Source organism: Dipodomys spectabilis, unplaced genomic scaffold (assembly GCF_019054845.1).
Source record: "Dipodomys spectabilis isolate Male_0828 unplaced genomic scaffold, ASM1905484v1 ptg000147l, whole genome shotgun sequence".
In the NCBI taxonomy this organism is placed as follows: domain Eukaryota; kingdom Metazoa; phylum Chordata; class Mammalia; order Rodentia; family Heteromyidae; genus Dipodomys; species Dipodomys spectabilis.
The window spans coordinates 11,156,378-11,174,209 of record NW_024870824.1 but is presented as its reverse complement, the minus strand read 5'-3'; the positions used below and the strand labels follow the sequence as shown (position 1 = coordinate 11,174,209).

The window sequence follows — 17,832 nt, the reverse complement described above, 5'->3', positions numbered from 1 at the left end:
ATAAGTAGTAGGGCTTTCTTACAAAACAGGACACCATCTTCTGTGAGAATCTGCCATTTAGGAAATGGGATTGGATACAGAGTTTCCTAAATTGTCCACAGTTTCCTTTAATTTTACCTTTTGATTAGAGAAACAAATTTTACAATTAAAGCAATGCACAGTATATTGGTCAAAGAATATAAATCAGTGAAATAAAATGCACTGAATAAAATTCATACTTAAGACCTGGATGAGGTCATTTGACATAGAACAGGGACCTTAAGTCAGCAAAGAAATTAAACAAAGACCTTTCTCAGTGGCATTTTCCTAGAGACAAGAACAATAGAGACAAGAAAAATAGCAAACAGAAACTTATGTTTCTCTGGGCTCACAACATTGTGTGGCTTGCCTGTTTAAACTGACCTAGAAGCTGGAATTTTATACAATAGATAGACAATTACAAGAATCCTATTCATGTGATATAGATTTTTCTTCAAGTAAGGAAAAAAGTATACTTTGAGGAAGGAAGTTCAGCCAAAGCATTTATGTGCTCCTATACAGCATTATTTGAAAGTCCAATAGATTCTTGATTGTGGTGTTCTTGATGAAACAATAAATAGGCAAATTATAAAGCTGTAGAAAATTGAAAACTGAAAGAACTTTTGGATAGTCTCATCTCCCAGGGAACTGTGTAGGTACCATCCTTTGTTCCGTTATGTGGATTGGTTACAACTACCCATTTATCTGTCTCTCCAAGGAGAGACAGAATGCAAAGGAGATATCCAGTGAAGTTGTCCCTCTGAGCCTTTCAGTGTCCCCAGACTGAATTTCTTTAAAAAAAAAAAAAAAGAATTTAGGCAGTGGCAAGAGAAGATGTGTGTGTATCTATCTATGTCGATGTCTGCATGATCTAAATCTATATTCCTAGTTCTGTCACTTGATATACAAATATATATAGAAAGAGAGAGACAGAGACAGAGGGTCATTGTTTTTGAATCCAAGCCTTTATTGAAGGCTCTTCCCAATCCCTTAGAGGCAAATCACTGGAAGAATCTCCTTTGTGTTCCCAAGGATCTATTTGAATTCATTGTCTGTTTTGTGATGTTTCTATCCTCTGACTATACAGAAGATCCTGATTGTGAATCTGAAGGATAAGAGTTTTATTTTCAGATATAAAGCCCTATTTGAGATCAGGTAACTCTTTTTTTGTTGTTATTGTATAAGAGAAAAATACTGCAGCATTGGTATTAGACACATCTAGTTTGGGTCCTGGTCCTATTCTTATCTGAACTTTGGACATTACTTAACAATTTTGAGCCCATTTCTTTAGTGAGCAGATACAGATAATAACTAATGGATAGAGTTATGGTGGAAACTAGAGTTATGGTGGGAACTAGAATTGACATATTAAATCACAATGTCCTTTTGTCTTGTATATACATTTATCTGATTTGAGGAGGAAAAGGGGAAGCACAGAAACAGTGGGACAAAGGGTGAGCAATGATACTCACTAGACACTATGTTGGAAATAAACTACACAATTTGAGGGAGGAGGAAAGTCAGGAAGTGAAAACTAGGAGAAAATGAGGGAGGAGGTGACACTGTTCCAAAAGAAGTGAACTCATTATCTGAATTATGTAACTGTAACCCCTCTGTATACCCTATACAATAAAATTTAAATTAAAAATAAATCACAATGTCAAATATGTTTTGCCTTATTTTTTTTGGTCTTGGAGCTTGAACTCAAGGCCTGGGCACTGTTCCTGAGCTCTTTTGCTCAAGACTAGATCTCTACCACTTTGAGTCACAGTGCCACTTTCAGTTTTCTGGTGGATAATTGGAGAGAAGAGTTTCACAGACTTTCCTGCCTTACTTGGCTTTGAATTATGATCCTCAGATCTCAGCTTCCTCAGTAGCTAGGATTACAGGCGTGAGCCATCAGTGCCTGGATATGTCTTGCCTATTTAATAAATCAGATCTATTTTGATAATAGTCCCTTTTTCCAACTCTATAAATATTATTGCATCTTCTAAGAACAAGTCACTATTTCAGTCACAGAGGATATTGGCCAATATCATGTCTGCCTTATGCTCCTAGACACTAGTCTTTAAAATTGTTGGAACTTAAATCGAGTGGAGCCAGAGGGCATGGATAGGCATTTGTTTTTAGATCACAGGTTGCACCTAATCTTCACTGAGTCAAAGGACTATAAGGATATTTTATTATACCTTCCTTTCTCATCATATAATATTGCGATCAAGTGATAGCATAGTCATTCTTCTTCTGAATAGAGAAGTCCTAGAAGACAGAGAAAAAATTAAATCGTCAGTGAGAAGTTGGTTGTTATAGTGTTGTATAAGGGTTTCTGTCAATATTGTTAATGTTTGTTGTTGTTTTGTTAACTATTTTACCTGCTGATGATTAAGGTAAGAATGTTGTATCATGCTCATGTCCTTCTGCTTTAGAAAACATGTAAATACACATTTGTGAATGTACAGTACTGTTATTTTAAGCAGATCTCCATGCACCTGTAGTCTTGATTTGGGAATAGAACCAAAACTGTTTCCTCTCACTGAAAATTAGAACACAACTCAATCTGCTATGGTTTCATAATAAGGAAGTAAGATTGCTACTATGCATCTCTGGTAAGGTTAAGAAAAAAACAAAGATTTAAATGCACACATCACAAAACTCATTATATAATTTATATTATGCTATTAATTTATACTATATTATACTATTACAAAGTTTTATTTGATAAAGCCATGCCTTACATTATTTTGTCAATATTATAGGCATACAAATTTTGAGTAAGTTAAAATTTTAAGCACAGAAAGGAAGTTTTGATACCTCAAATCATTTTAGTATTGTTTTCAATACAGAAAACTTCAACTCTTTTTCTGATTTTATGTAAATCAATATAAGCATTTTGACATTTGAAGCCATCATATTCTAAAAGAACAAAGTGACAAAAAATACATGAAATTGCTTGGTTTGTATGGTATTCTACATTTGTGCTCTTGTGTAATTTTCCAGGATTCTATTCTAACAAGGAATATTCATAATCTTATAATGCAAAAAATATTAGAGAAGAGAAAAAAATCAATATCATATATGACATGTTTATTTTCCTAAGTTGTTTTAAATATAATTTCATATGAACATTTTCAAATAAACAGTGAAGTTGGCATTGCAGAATACATACTTATTTTCCCTCAGAATTGATAGGATAAGCTAGGTGCCAGTGGTCATCCTACTTATTTGGAAAGTTAACTATTCAGGATCACAGTTTCAGGTAAACCCAGGCAGAATACTTTATGAGACCCTTTCTAATGCCTTGTGGAGTGAAGTATCCTAAGATATATGTAATACTGAGATTCAGTGTGTCATTTCAGGCCACCCCAGGCAGAAAAACAAATGCGTGACATTGTCAACTGAGGGTGAGCTGGATGTACATCTGTTATCTCAGCAATAATGGGAAGCCTAATATAGAGAGACTGTGGTCCAGGCATGCCTGGCAGAAAGCAAAATACTTCCCTACAAATAAAATCTTAAAATACTCATGTGGCTTGTCATTAAAACTCGTGCCAAGCAAGTGCAAAACCTTAAGTTCGAAGCACAGTACTGTAGAATAAAAAAATTATAGATTGGAGGCTTTGGAAGATAAGTTTAGGTGATGTTATGATGGTAGAGGCATCATGATAGTGGTTTTATGTGAATAGGGAATGAAAACTGCATTTTCTCTCTACTATGTGAAAATACATTGAGAAGGTAACTACATTAAAGCAGGAAAGAGAGAGACCTCATTAAGAACCCTGGTCCCCTAATATTGGGTTATCAATGTCCAGAACAGTGAGAAATAGATGTCTATTGCTTAATCCAGTGGTATAAGCGAAGAAAAAAAGGAAATACTGGCTTGAGCTGCTTTCCCAGTCATATTTTTTATCTGAATAATGTTAGAACCTATTTGAGACTTACAATTTACTAAAGCTGGCATGGTGGGAGCCACTTGGGAGGCAAGAGGCAGAAGAGTTGGTGACCAGCTTGAACAAAGTTAGACAGAGCCAATCCTAAAAACAAAATAAAACCCCAAGCTCTGCTGGCTCCTTCTTATAATTCTAGCTGCTCAGAAGGCTAAGATCTGAGGATCATAGTTCAAAGGTAGTCTGGGCAGGTGAATCCAAGAGACTTTTCATTTCATTTAACCACCAAAAGTCAGACGTGGGGCTCTATCTCAAGTGGAAGAGCACTAGATTTGACTAAAAAAGGTAAGAGACAGTGCCCATGCCCTGAGTTCAACTCCCAATACTGGCATAAGAAAAAATAGTAATAAGCAAAAGGGCTATGGGTACAGCTGAAGCAATTGAGATCCTTGCCTACCATGTGGGAAGATGTGGATTCAATTGTAGAGTTGAAAAAGTTAAAGTTTTATATACTAGGAAAATGACCATAATTAGCCATGAAGAGAAGTATAAAAGAATAAAATTAACACAATAATATTAAATTCCAACTAAATATCATTTTCTGCAGTTTCCAGTTCTAAATTTAGTTAGTTTTCTTAAAAAGATTATTAGTAGGAGATAGACAGATAAAAGATAATTAAGCATCATGCAGGTATGGTAGCTCATATCTATAATTCCAGTTAATTAAAAAGCAGAGATTTGGAAGAAAACAATTTGAGGCCAACTCAAGCAAAATGTTAGTGAGACTCTCTCTCTACAAATAAGCCAGGCATGGAAGTACTTACCTCTCACTCCAGCTATGCAAACAGCTAGTTCAAGACCAAGTCTGGTAGATTTTTCAAACCCTTTCTATAAAATAACCTAAAGCATAAGTGACTAGAGGCATGTGTCAAGAGGTAGGGCCCTTGCCTCGAAAGCAGATGGTCTGGAGTTCAAGACCCCATACTGAAAACAATGATAAGAATAAACAGAACTTCTCTTTGTGGTAATTAGAAAGACAAGAATAAATAAAAGGGAATTGTGAGAGTATGAATCTATATTGTTTAATCCTCATCACCTGCAAACAGGTCTGATACTGTAATGTCTCCTTACTTTGGGAGCCATTGTTTTAAACCAAAACTAAACAGGGAAACTGGAGTATTATTGGCTTCTAAAACTTGCAAAGACTGAAGAGTTCACAATTCTTTTGATAATTCATCACAATGATTATAAGGATGTTATGTGTGAATTCAGTGGTGAAAAACAGAGAAGCCACATTTTGAGAGTGAGTCTTCATTAGAAAATTGGGAGTCTTTATTAGAAAACCAACAACTGCAGTCAGACACACATCCCCAGAAAGGTTGCAGCCTTGGATACACTGAACACTGTTAGAAAACTGAGCCATGATCCTAAGAGAGGAAGGAGAGAACCAAAAAGCAATCCCTACAAACCAAATCAAGTCCAATGGAGAGTTCACCTAAGGAGAGTCAACAGACACCAGACATGGCACAAAATGGCACCTAAGCTAGTCAGGGCCTAAATAGGCTCCTAGTCAGGAGGCAGGGTCACAGGGAGCTCAAGAGTCTCTAAGGAGTACATGACCCAGGACTGGCAGGTCCAGTAACCTATTATCCAAGTCCCTGCCCCTGCCTCTAGGAACTCAGGCACACCAATCACTTGGAGGTGGGACTTCACCTTCCTCCACTAAGACAAGATGGCACCAGTTAAACCCAGATCCCTATCATCCACCACAGGGCCAAGATGACACTGATTAGACCCAGTATCCTTATTTCAAGGTGACCATTTATCCAAGTTCACTATAACCAGATCATCTTTATACAGGTTGCCTAGCCGAGTCATTAAGAGTACCCTTTCTCACACTCAAATGTTTCCTGACTTGAAACAGCCCATTCTACAGATAACTAATTGGTTATTCATCTGTCCATCACTTTTTGAGCTCCCATTCTATACCTGTATCTATGATAAGACTGTAAAAATAAAGGTCAATAACACATATATCTCAAATAGATGATCAATGCCAGAAGAAAAAACAGTGAGCAGGGCCAGACTGAAGTCTGTGTAAGTGCTATTGGGGACAATGAATCAGAAGACCAACCCCCACCCCACCCCCCCCCTACACACAGACCAGCTTATCAGTAATTTAGTGCTCAATGAATCAATCAGTTGCAAATAGCCAGGTAGTGCTTTCAAAGCAATGTTAAGTTCTTAAGTATTCAGGGGACTAGTATGGTAAAGGTTAAATGAGAACACCATTGTTTTTCTATCTCCTGGTTCTCTATAAGACTTGAGAAAGCCAGCCTTCCACAGTAAACCATTTGATATGTACAGGCAGGCAAAAATGTCACAAGCAAGGATATTGTCCATAATTTACTAGTTTTAGAACATAAATCATATTATAAAAATGTATAATTGTAATTTACTTACAAATTGAATTACTAATAGATATAAATCAGATCATGTTATTTCTGACTTAAAATGTTTCACAAGTTGATTATTATTTTTAAAATAATTGTGCACAATCCTTTCTACCTGCCCTCCCCCCACAGCCTCATCTCCTGCTTATCTGGTCCTGACTCCCTAGGTGTTGGCCATATTCTACTATGCCAAGTTCTTTGCCACTTGAGCTCTAATTCTTCTTTGTCTTTGCCTACAGCAAGCCTACCTTGATGCTTTAAGAGTCTGCCTTAGAGTCATGTCTCAGGGATCAGTGAAAATGCCACCTGTTTATCCTTCTTCATGAACCCCCTTCTACTCACCTCACCCAGCTCACCAACTCAAAGCACTGACCACAAGGTATCTATTTCTTGTTTATTGCTTGTCTCACAAAGGTGGGCCAGGTTGAAGTATTCCCTCAGTCCAGCACAGTGAGGATACATCCTTGATAAATGGATTCATAGGAGAAAGAGGGAACCTAAAATGGGTTATTTATTCTAAGTAACTCACAAACATCTTAAAACCAGTCATGTCCTTTCTTCACCCACTTTTAGGAACTATTTCTTTTTGTTGTTGCTGTTATTTTTTTTTGGTAGTCTTGGGGCTTGAACTCAGGGCCTGGGTGTTGGCCCTGAGCCCTCTTTTCCCTGTGCTCAAGGCTAGTGCTCCACAGCACCACTCCTAGCTTTTTTGACTCATTTATTGGAGATAAGAGTCTCATGGGGACTTTTCTGCCCGGGTTGGCTTTAAACCACAATCTTCAGATCTCAGCCTCCTGAGTAGTTAGGATGACAGGTGTGAGCCACCAATGCTCAGCATTTTTTTTTCTTTTTAAGAGAAGGGAAAGACTGAAGTCTGGGTTTCCAAGTATGTGGGTACTTGCTATGCTGAAGGCTAAGAGGAGGTTCTCTGTACAAATTTAACAAGAAAGCTTTCTGTCTCCCATGTGGTGATTGCCAAGGGGTGCCAAAACTCTGGATCCGCAATGAGACGGCAAGGTCTTTTTACCCTTTGAACATCCATTTCCAGATTACACAAAGGACATGTCAGGTGACCTTGAAAAACCATTTAGGTAAGTTTCTGTGTTATTAAAGGAGCCATCTCTTTGGAGAGAAGTGATGAGACCTGTTAATTTACATTTGTAAAAACACTTTGAAATCTCAGGATTTAAGAATTGCTGCAGAGCGGTGGTACAAAAGCCAAGGTAATAGATTGGGTCAAATTCTCCCCTTTTAAATAAACCCAGAGGCATCTGGCAGACTTCAGGACACTTGAGGGACACCTCTGGCACATTATTTTTTCAAATTAATCTTCTAAGGAAGGCCTCAAGTTTCAGTATATAGAGTGTTTTAATCACATGTGCGCCTTATTAATCAAATAATTATTTTTTTTTAATGTTTCTCTTCTAAAGTCCTAGCTTTGTATAAAGGGGATTTTTAGATTTGTCTGTGAGGTTTGCTTCCTGTAACTCTTCTAATTTGTTAATTTTTACCCTACATCCTTGATAGTCAAGTTCCTTAGCCTGACAGCCTCCATTGCTAAGTTAATTAAGATACAAATGAGGTCATTTAATTCATTTCAGACAGATATTTACATACTATACACAGGTTATTAAAGTAGATTCAGGAAGAATGAAAATGTAAAAAATGTTGTAGTCAGTAATTACATTTTTTTTAAATGATAATAATCACTTAAAACATAATACTAACAGTCTAAACTTTTTTTCTTAAGATAATGATCTCTTAGAAAAATATCCTGGGCAATCACTGTCTTTGATTCTGGTACACTGCATCTTGTATATAGATTTATCTGATTTGGGGAGGGGAAGGGGAATAACAAAATGCTGAAACAAGGACACAGGATGACCCATTGCAACAAGGATACTCACAAGACACTATGTTGGAAATGAACTTTACAACTTAGGGCAGGAAGTGGGGGGTGGCAGTGAGGGGGGTGGCCAGGAAGGGGAGGGAAGGGATATTGGGAGATTAAGAAAGGAGTGGGTAACAATGTTCAACAAGAAATGTACTCATTAACTTATTCATGTAACTGTAGCCCCTCTGTACAGCATCTTTACAATAAAATAAAATATATTAAAAAAGAAAAAGAAAGAATGACAAGTAAAACATAAAAAAGAAACAGAAATACAGACTCAAAGATAAGATGTTAATTGTAAAATTGTCAAGGTATAAACCAAACTTAGAACACACATACAGACAGAGACAGACAGACAGACAGACAGAGAAAAGCAATCTCCTTTTGTTAACATGGTGCACCAATTATACACTAGCAATTATACCCAAATGACCATATAATTTCCTTTATGTTTCATTTGACCTTATTATTGTGCTTTCTTTGAGAAAGGGGCAATAAACCATTTTATTCCTTGTTCTAAGAAGGAGTAATAACAGTTTTATTTGCCTGCTATGCCAAGACCTTTTATTAAGAAGAACTGAGATCCTTATCCCTTTCAATGGATCTACACAAGAAACTTGGCCTGGAAAATTGCTTTTTCAGAAAGCTGTAGATTTTGATGTTCTTTTTCTGATCATCAAAGTTTTTAAGTTTTTTTTTTTTCAGAAAATTTTATTCCTGAAGTCTCTTCTACACATGAAGCCAAAGAAAGGATGTTCACAAACAGCTTCAGTAATTGGGATTTCTTCTAGTCTATTCATACATAAATGGGGGGAAACATCTACCTAGACACCACTAGCTCCCCTAGGTCATCTTTCACCTTCATATGTAAAAGTTTCCTCAACATTTGCACTTCACAGCCTTAAAATGCTTATTACTCAATGTTTGCTAATAAAAGTTCACATGAAGTCCCTAGACCTGATCCATGGTGTGCAAGACATGTATAGCACTTTATGACATGGAAGAAAACACTGGACTCATTAACATCTTTTGGGTAAAATATCGTGAATGTAAACTAAGGTACTATTAGTAAAATGTTCATCATATCAAAACAAGTGGCTTGTTGATGACTGAAAGTTTTTCCTTAGCTGTTGATGGATTACCTAGTTGTGTCTATTTCATTAACAAAGAAAGGGCTTGATGGTCTTGAGGTGAAAGAAAGTAACTTATAGTATCATCAATATCATTTACTCAGTCAACAGCAAGTATTTATTGAGCGTCCTCTGAGTGTAAAGCATGTTACATGTACCCGACAAAAACATCTTTCTCAGACATATACTAGTTATTGCAAATAAGGGAAACCATGGGGCCTATATTTTTTTGGGCCTGGCTCACGTCACTTAATATAATTTTTTCCAAGTCTTTCCATTTCCTAGCAAATGGGGCAATGTCATTCTTTCTGTTGGAGGCATAGAATCCCATTGTGTATATATACCACATTTTCTTGATCCATTCATCTACTGAGGGGCATCTGGGTTGGTTCCATATCTTAGCTATGGTAAATAAGGCTGCAATAAACATAGTCGTGCTGGTAGCTTTAGTGTGGTCTTGTTTCTGAACATTCTAGTATATGTCTGAGTCAAGCAGAAAAGGTCAGTTAAGTTGATGTTAGGGAAATGAACCTTAAGATATATATTCAAATGTTTTTTTTTCTTTCATGCAATTGTTTCTAACACATTTATAAGATTATTTCTTTGTTGCTTTGTATGTCCTTCCCCCATGGTATAACCCCTGCTTTCACTGTATTTGATGTTGTTATAATTTGTGGAGGGGAAGGGAAAAAACAAATCGTTTAAATAGGGATACAAGTGGACCCATTGCAACAATGAGACATACAAGTCCTTAAGTCGAAAACGACCTTTACAACTTTGGTGGGGGGGAGGGGAGAAGGGTTCGGTGGGGGGTTGGGGGAGGATGGGATAGGAAGGGGAAACAAAGGAGGAGGCTACAATGCTTGATAAGAAATGTACTCATTATCTTGCCCATGTAATTGTAACCCCTCTGTACAGTATTTTCACAATTAAAAAAAAAAATCTTTCTTTACCCAGGAGGGTATACTTTAAAAAATTACTGACAGGCAGTTCTCAAGAGAAGTACCAATGGCTAAGAAATAAATGACGAAATACATCTGTTCAAATGTGCTTACCGATAAAGGAAATGCAAATCAAGATAAAGCACTTGGTGAGGTTCCATCTCATCCCAGTCAGAATGGCTATCATTAAGAAAACAGACAATAACAAATGACGGCAAGGAGGTAGGAGTAAAGCAAATGTGTATTAGTATGGCAACTATGGAAATCACTACGAGGGTTCCTTAAGACACTAAAGATAGAACTACCATGTGGGGCTAGGAAGGTGGCGCAGTGGTAGAGTACTTGCCTTGCATGCATGAGGCCCTGGGTTTGATTCCTCAGGACCGGAAGTGGTGCTGTGGTTCAAGTGATAGAGATCTAGCCTTGAGCTGAAGAGCTGAGAGACAGCGGCCAGGCCCAGAGTTCAGGCCCCACGACCAGAATCCTGCTATACCATTCATGGGCACACATCTAACCAAATGTAAATCAACTTACAGTAAGATATCTTCATACATACATGTTTAGGATAACACTTCACAAAAAAACTATGTGGAATCAGATGAGCTGTCCATCAACCAATGAATAACGTGTTAGATTAAAACCTCTTTGTACAACTACTTAAAGATAATAATGAAGAAATAAATAAAACAGAAAAAGGAAAATGTGCTACATAAACATAGTACAATATTATTCATCCACAAAGGAGAATGAAATTATGTCATTTGCAAAAAAAATAAATAAAGCATAAGAGAGAAAGTGAGGCAGAGGTAGAAGTAAAAGTAAAGATCCACTTATAAAGTAAAATAGCTAGACAGAGAAAGTCAAATAGCACATATCTGTCTCATATGAAGAATCCAGTCCTTCAAAGAAGAAAGGAATATGAAACAAGTTCTGTTTGGATGGGTATGTACCAGTTAGAGGAGAAGTATGGGAAATGAGAGTGCATGGAAGGAATAAATATAGTCGAATACCTTATATACGTGTATGAAAAGGAAACAATGAAACACATAAAAATTGTAATAGGATGGGGAAAGGAGAATGAGGGATTGATAGAGGTGATACATTTGATCAGAATACATTGTATTCCTATATAGAATTATCACAGTAATAAACCTCTGTACAAATAATAAAAGTAGGAGAAAAGAATGTTAACAAAAATAGGAGAAAAGAATGAATCCAAATGGGACACTAATTTATAGTCAGTTATCTCGGTCACAATACAAATTGACAAGTTTGAATTGTATCACGAAGATGGGCTAAAAATAGTACATGTTTTAGAAAAATAGCTCAATTTGATATTAATCAGGCAGTATCGTATTTATATTTGCCCTGCTACCTTATTGCTCCCAGATCATAAGAGTATACTTAATACCATTTTTATGACTTACCAAAAGTATTTGTATAAAAGTTTGGTGAGATGAAAGGGCAGGGCTTTAAGGTAGATGGGCATAGATTTGAATCCATTTTCTTAGAATCAGCTCCCTACAGGTGGATGACTAAATTAACTTTCATGTTCTCATGACTACAACAGCATGATAGCACTAAATTCACATAACTATGCAAAAGAAGTGAGATAAAAGTTTTGAAAACATCATCATTTAGATATCCTTGACTATAGTAAGCATTCAAGAAAAAAATGAACTATTTTCTTATTTTCATCCTGAATTAAAGTATATGTGTTAGTGTATGAAAAACATAAGAACTTTTAGCAACTTTTAGCAAGTAATCTCTTCTAAGTTTGCACATATTTTGCCTCTAGTCTATTTTTATCACATAGCATTGGCATATGGTCATAAATAATATTATTTAATGTTTTAATTAGACCACATGCTGGTCATATATTTAGTCTTGCTAAATAATGTATCTGCAGCAAAACAGAGACACAGGCCTACTAGCATCTTTTCAGTAGTTAATTGGAGATATGAGTCTTAAGGATTTTCTTGCCCTGGCTGGTTTTTGAACTGTTTCTCCTCTCTCAGCCTTCAGAATAGCCAGGATTACAGGCAAGAGCCAACAGGACTCTGCTTACTAGCATCTTTTATATGTTCACTTTTTAGGCTGTATCTAATGCTTAGTTTTGTGTTTTGTCTAATGATAAACCATAATGACTAGTGACATATAGCTTTTTGGTTTGGGGTTTTGACAGTAGCAATTAGTTTAATTAGATATTTACTAGTGTTTCAGTGGATATAGGACACTGTCTTCAAACAGAATTCTTCCAACTTCATTTCCCACTTTCATATCAATATTACTTACTTTAGCATTACTCAGATCTAGAATGTTCCCTTATAGGACAAAGAAAATGTCCTATACATGTTCGATGCATGAAAGAAAAACTAATCCCTGAATAGTGTAAATGGTGAAAAAAATTGAATACTTGAGGGACAGCTAGATGGATTGATATTCCCATAGTTGAACAGTTACTATGGTGATAGCTTCACTTATCTACATTCAGCAATGTAGGTCTAATTCAATTCTTGACGCTTAGTGGGGTCGGTATCTATTATGTCTTGTCTCACAGTCAGTCCCAAACCTCAATGCTCAGCTTGATAAACTGACTCACAGAGTACAACAAAACGTGTCTAAATCTCTACCAACAGCTCCACAGTGTTGGGAGAGAGAGGGGAGACAGATTGAAGGATTTACACAGATCACCATCCATTGTACTCACGAACTGACATGATGAATTGAAACCCCTTTGTATAACTACTTAAGAATAATAAAAAGGGAAGTAAATAAAATTAAAATAGCTCTATGGTAGAAGGAGAAAAGGTATTGTTGCTCAGAATGATTTTTGAATTGGCCAACATGAAACAAATGGGTTTTTCTTAGTAGTTCCCTCACTATGGGAGTTCTCAATTGCATTGGTCCAGCCTTGTAGATAAAAAGCACTTATCTTGCTATTAAATTCTAAGAAACATTTTCTTACAATTCTGCAAAATCAAAGCTCCTCTGTTGGATGGTGACAAGAGGGTTTTAGAAAAAAAATAATTCTTTGAATTCAGTTATGGACTACAAACAAGACATTGTACTGTGTGTTGCAAGATGAGGGTAAATAAGGCACACACCCTATCCTCTTAAAACTCACGGTCTTAAAGGTAGAGATTTTAAGTAAGTAATTCACATATAAAGTAGAATGAGATCCACAAAAAAAAATCTTGGTGACTATGATCTATATAGCACATCACAAAAGGCAAAGCTTCTTTTAACATTGTTCATCTTGCATAGTCTGATTTCTCACTACTCCCCACTCAAAAAGACTATAAATAGCTTGGAAATTTTAAGATATTAAAAAAACATCTTTTCAAGTTTTGTACATGAACTGTTAATCATGCCTTTTATCCAATCCATTATTTTACCTAGTGTATAATCTACTGAAGGCTCATATTTGTCACATGCAATAAGATTAAAGCCCAAAAGTTTCTAGTAAACAATGGTTTCCTTTAAGCTTCATGATGAATGGTCCCCAGCTTCCATCTCTGGCCACCAGGCCCTTTAGGAAGGATGTCATGTTTCTTTGGTAGTGCTGTTAGGAAGGAACTTCTTTCACACTCACCCCAGGTGAAGTCGGGCAGACTGTCACTATTAAAAGACTCCCAGGAGACTTTTTGAAGGTCTCTCCTGCTCGACTTAACTGTTACTGTTCTTACTATTGCAGTGTAGGATATAATCAACCTTGTATAAACTTAATCTATATGTGTTCCTGATTGCCAAACCCAAATAGATTCTCCTGAGAAGGTGTTCTGATAATTCACTTAGAACCGGACTTTGCAATTTTATTTTAATGGGATTAAAAAAGAAATATTTTTGAATGAAGTCACATTGTTTGTAATATTTGAAGAGTTTTTTTTGGTTTGGACTCCAAATAAGAATAAAATGTGCAAGACAACGTGTGTATTCCTACAAAGGACCATCATTACACATTTTGGTTTTGCTTTTTTCAAATGATGTTCAGCCTATTCCCACTGGAAGGACCCTGGTCAGTTTAAGTTACAGCCAAAGTTTCTGGATTCAGTTAGAAAACAATAACATAAACATGATTCATTTTTTCTCCAATAGGAACTTGAAGAATCCCAGTACAAATTGATACAGTATCAATCAAGTGTTTATAGAATTAATATTTCCCTGAGTGACTGGGTATGCAACCAGAAAATGCACTGACACTTACTTCAGTGAGTAAGTTGTTGGTTGAAGATAGGTGCTGGGGAAATGTCTCTTAGCTACTCAGGAGATCTGGGGATCGAGGTTCAAAGCCAACCCTGTCAGGAAAGACTGAGACTCTTCAATTAACCACCCAAAAGCCAAAAAGCCAGAAATGGAACTGTGGTTCAAGTAGGAAAGAGCAAGTTTTGAGCAAAAAAATAAAATAAAAAGCTCAGAGACAGTATCCAGGGTTTGAGTTCAAACCTCAGGACAGGAACTAACGCACAGACACACAGACACACACACACACAGACACACACACACACACAGACACACACAAAGTTGTTGGTTGACCTCACCCAAGTCAAGTATTTTGTTTTCCAATTCTGCATTATCATCATAAAAATATCTGTTATTCTGTAAAGTCTTTCTTTGTTATTTCTAAAAATCATATGATTGTTTTAGATTTACTTCTTTGCTAAATGTTGATGGATTGACATGCCTCGGGGGTAAACAAAAAATGTTGTTTTATAATTCGACTGATTTTGAGATACTAGGAAATATATGGTTTTTCAAAGTCAGAGGCACTTGGCTTTAGCCATTTCATTCAACATAAAAAAAATTAGAAATGGGGATAGATTGATAAATTGAGTAGACATTTCTCCATAGAGGACAAACATGCCAGGCGCTGGTGGCTCATGCCTGTAACCCTAGCTACTCAAGAGGCTGAGATCTGAGGATCACGGTTTAAAGCCAGCCTGGGCAGGAAAGTCCACAAGATTCTCATCTCCAATAAACCAGCAGAAAATCATAAGTGGTACTGTGGCTCAAGTGGTAGAGCATTAGCCTTGAGCTGAAGAGCGGAGGGACAGTGCCCAGGGGTTTTACTATGGGGGAAGAACATACAAAGAAGCAAAAAAAAATCACATAATATATTATAAGTACATTAAAAAGAACTGCAACAAAGATAAAACCTCTGTGCCCTATCTTGGGGTTCATTTCACTTAACATCATCTTACATGGTCATATGTACATAGTTTTGACCCCTTCTGTTTGTCCTAGACATATACTAGTTATTGCAAATAAGGGAAACCATGGTATCTATGCTTCTTTGAGTCTAGCTTACTCCATTAATACAATTTTTTCCAAGTCTTACCATTTTGTAACAAAGGGGCAATGTCATTCTTTCTGATGGAGGCATAGAATTCCAATATATATGTGTGTGTGTGTGTGTGTGTGTGTGTGTGTGTGTGTGTGTGTGTGTGTGTGTGTGTGTGTATGTATATATATATATATATATGCATATATATCTTAGCTATGGTGACTAATGCTGCAATAAACATAGTTATGCTGGTCTTATTACATTTTTTAAGAGATAGAGTGAGACAGAGAAGAGAGACACACAGAGAGAGAAATAGAGAATTCAATAAAACACATTTATTGACATTACAATAAAATACATTGCAAAAAAAGGAAGAAGGGTTATTTCTGGTTTGGTTATCACCTTATTCTCAAATGCAACATAAGTATTTCCCAGATAGGCAGTGAGTGTTAGAATACTCCTTTGCCAACTCCATTACTTTTCTCCAGAGGCCTATCAGGCCTTGGATACACAAGTCAGTAGACAGCGGGTTGTTACCCTAGAGATGCAGAGCCTCAGCTGCCTACTTCTTCCCCAAGTCTCAAGTGGGCATCTATGTGATAGTGGCGACAGTACAAACCACCACCAACAACCTTCTTCTTTTCTTTCTTTCTGGAGGGGAGGGGCCCAAAAGCTTCTTGTAAACTTCTAAGCATAAATCATGTTTTCCAGATTAGCAGTTAATTTTAGTATTTACACACACACACACACACACACACACACACACACACACACACACGCACATGAACACATGATCTTTTACAGTCAAGTACTTCCAAACAGCTACACTCTTCACTTATAATTTTTTTAAAAATCATTTTAATTAGAGGAAAGTCTGTTATAAGTCTCTCTCTACTAAACAGGTATAATAGTATATAATTTAAACAATTATAGCTCAATGCCCAGATAGCCCTCTTTCTAAAAGCAATAGTTATATTATTCTCTTAGCCATACATCTTGTATGTGTTCATTTCTGAATCCAAAAATGAGGGGAAGGAATCCAAGTAGTGAAGTTATCTGAAGTTGATTCTTATTTTTGAAAATAAGTCCACTTAGTAAACTAGATATCCATTTGATAAACATATAGAAAGTACCTTCCAAAAAAAAAGTAGCTTCCTTGTGTGACTCACAGTTCTAGACCTCATGAAGACATAAGAATAATAAATATTCATATCTGATAAATACATAGGGTTCACTACGATGTTCTATTTCTATCTATGATTAAAATTTTTCATAACGCCCAAAGTTTAGTGATACCCAGGTGGCATGTGGGTTGTCAATCTGTAGCATGTAATCATGAACTATGAAAATATGTTACACAGGGAAATACATGTCTACCTGTAAATAGTGGTGTAGAAGAGAACATGGGAATTTGGGATAAAGATGACTACAAAAGGGAGAGAGGAAAATTGGGAAATTCCTTCACACATGGATATATTTAAACTGTGGCCCCCTTTTTTTTTTTCTCTTCACAGAACTAGTTTAAACGTAGGGCCTCAAACAAACTACACACCTAATACTTGAACTAGCCCCAGCCACTAAAATATAATAGTGTTTACTCCATCTACTTTATTAAGAGAACGAGAAACAACTGCAAAAACATCTGACTTTTAAAAATAGATCACAGAAGTCTAAATAAATTCCTGAATTTAAAGGTATCAATTTATAATGAAGAAGGAAAGGAGGGAAAGGTGGTGCTAAGGGAAAGATAAGATGACCAGAGACAACAAAACCTGAACCCTGGCTGCAATACAGTTCTCCCAGACTCAGGGAGGTTTGAGGTGAGTAAAATTTCACTAACACTAGCTTCTACCCACAGGCTCTACTAATGTACCACAATTTACCTGTATCCTATTTCCAGAAAAATGTCCCATTAAGATTTTCTGAAGGCCAGGAGCCATGGCTCATGCCTGTATTCCTACCTAATCAGAAGACTGAGATCTGAAGATCATGGTTGAAAGCTGAGAAAGTCTCAACTAGAGTCTCTTATTTCCAGTTAACCACCAGAATGCTGAAAGCAGAGGTATGGCTCAAATGAGAAAGTACTATCCCAAGCAAAACTAGTACTATCGCTGAGCAGTTTTGCTCAGGATAGCACCCAAGGACCTGAATTCAAGACCCAAGACTGGAAAAAATAAAGATTTTCTAACATGAGTTGGCTAACCTTCCTGAAATCTCAGAAATCAGAG

General features: G+C 36.5%; 1 protein-coding gene across 1 annotated transcript in view; it reads right to left on the bottom strand.

Moving 5' to 3' along the window:
- Kctd16 (potassium channel tetramerization domain containing 16) overlaps positions 1 to 17,832 on the bottom strand; it is a 275,058-nt gene that overhangs the window by 214,960 nt on the left and 42,266 nt on the right. The gene's annotated exons all lie outside the window — the stretch shown is intronic.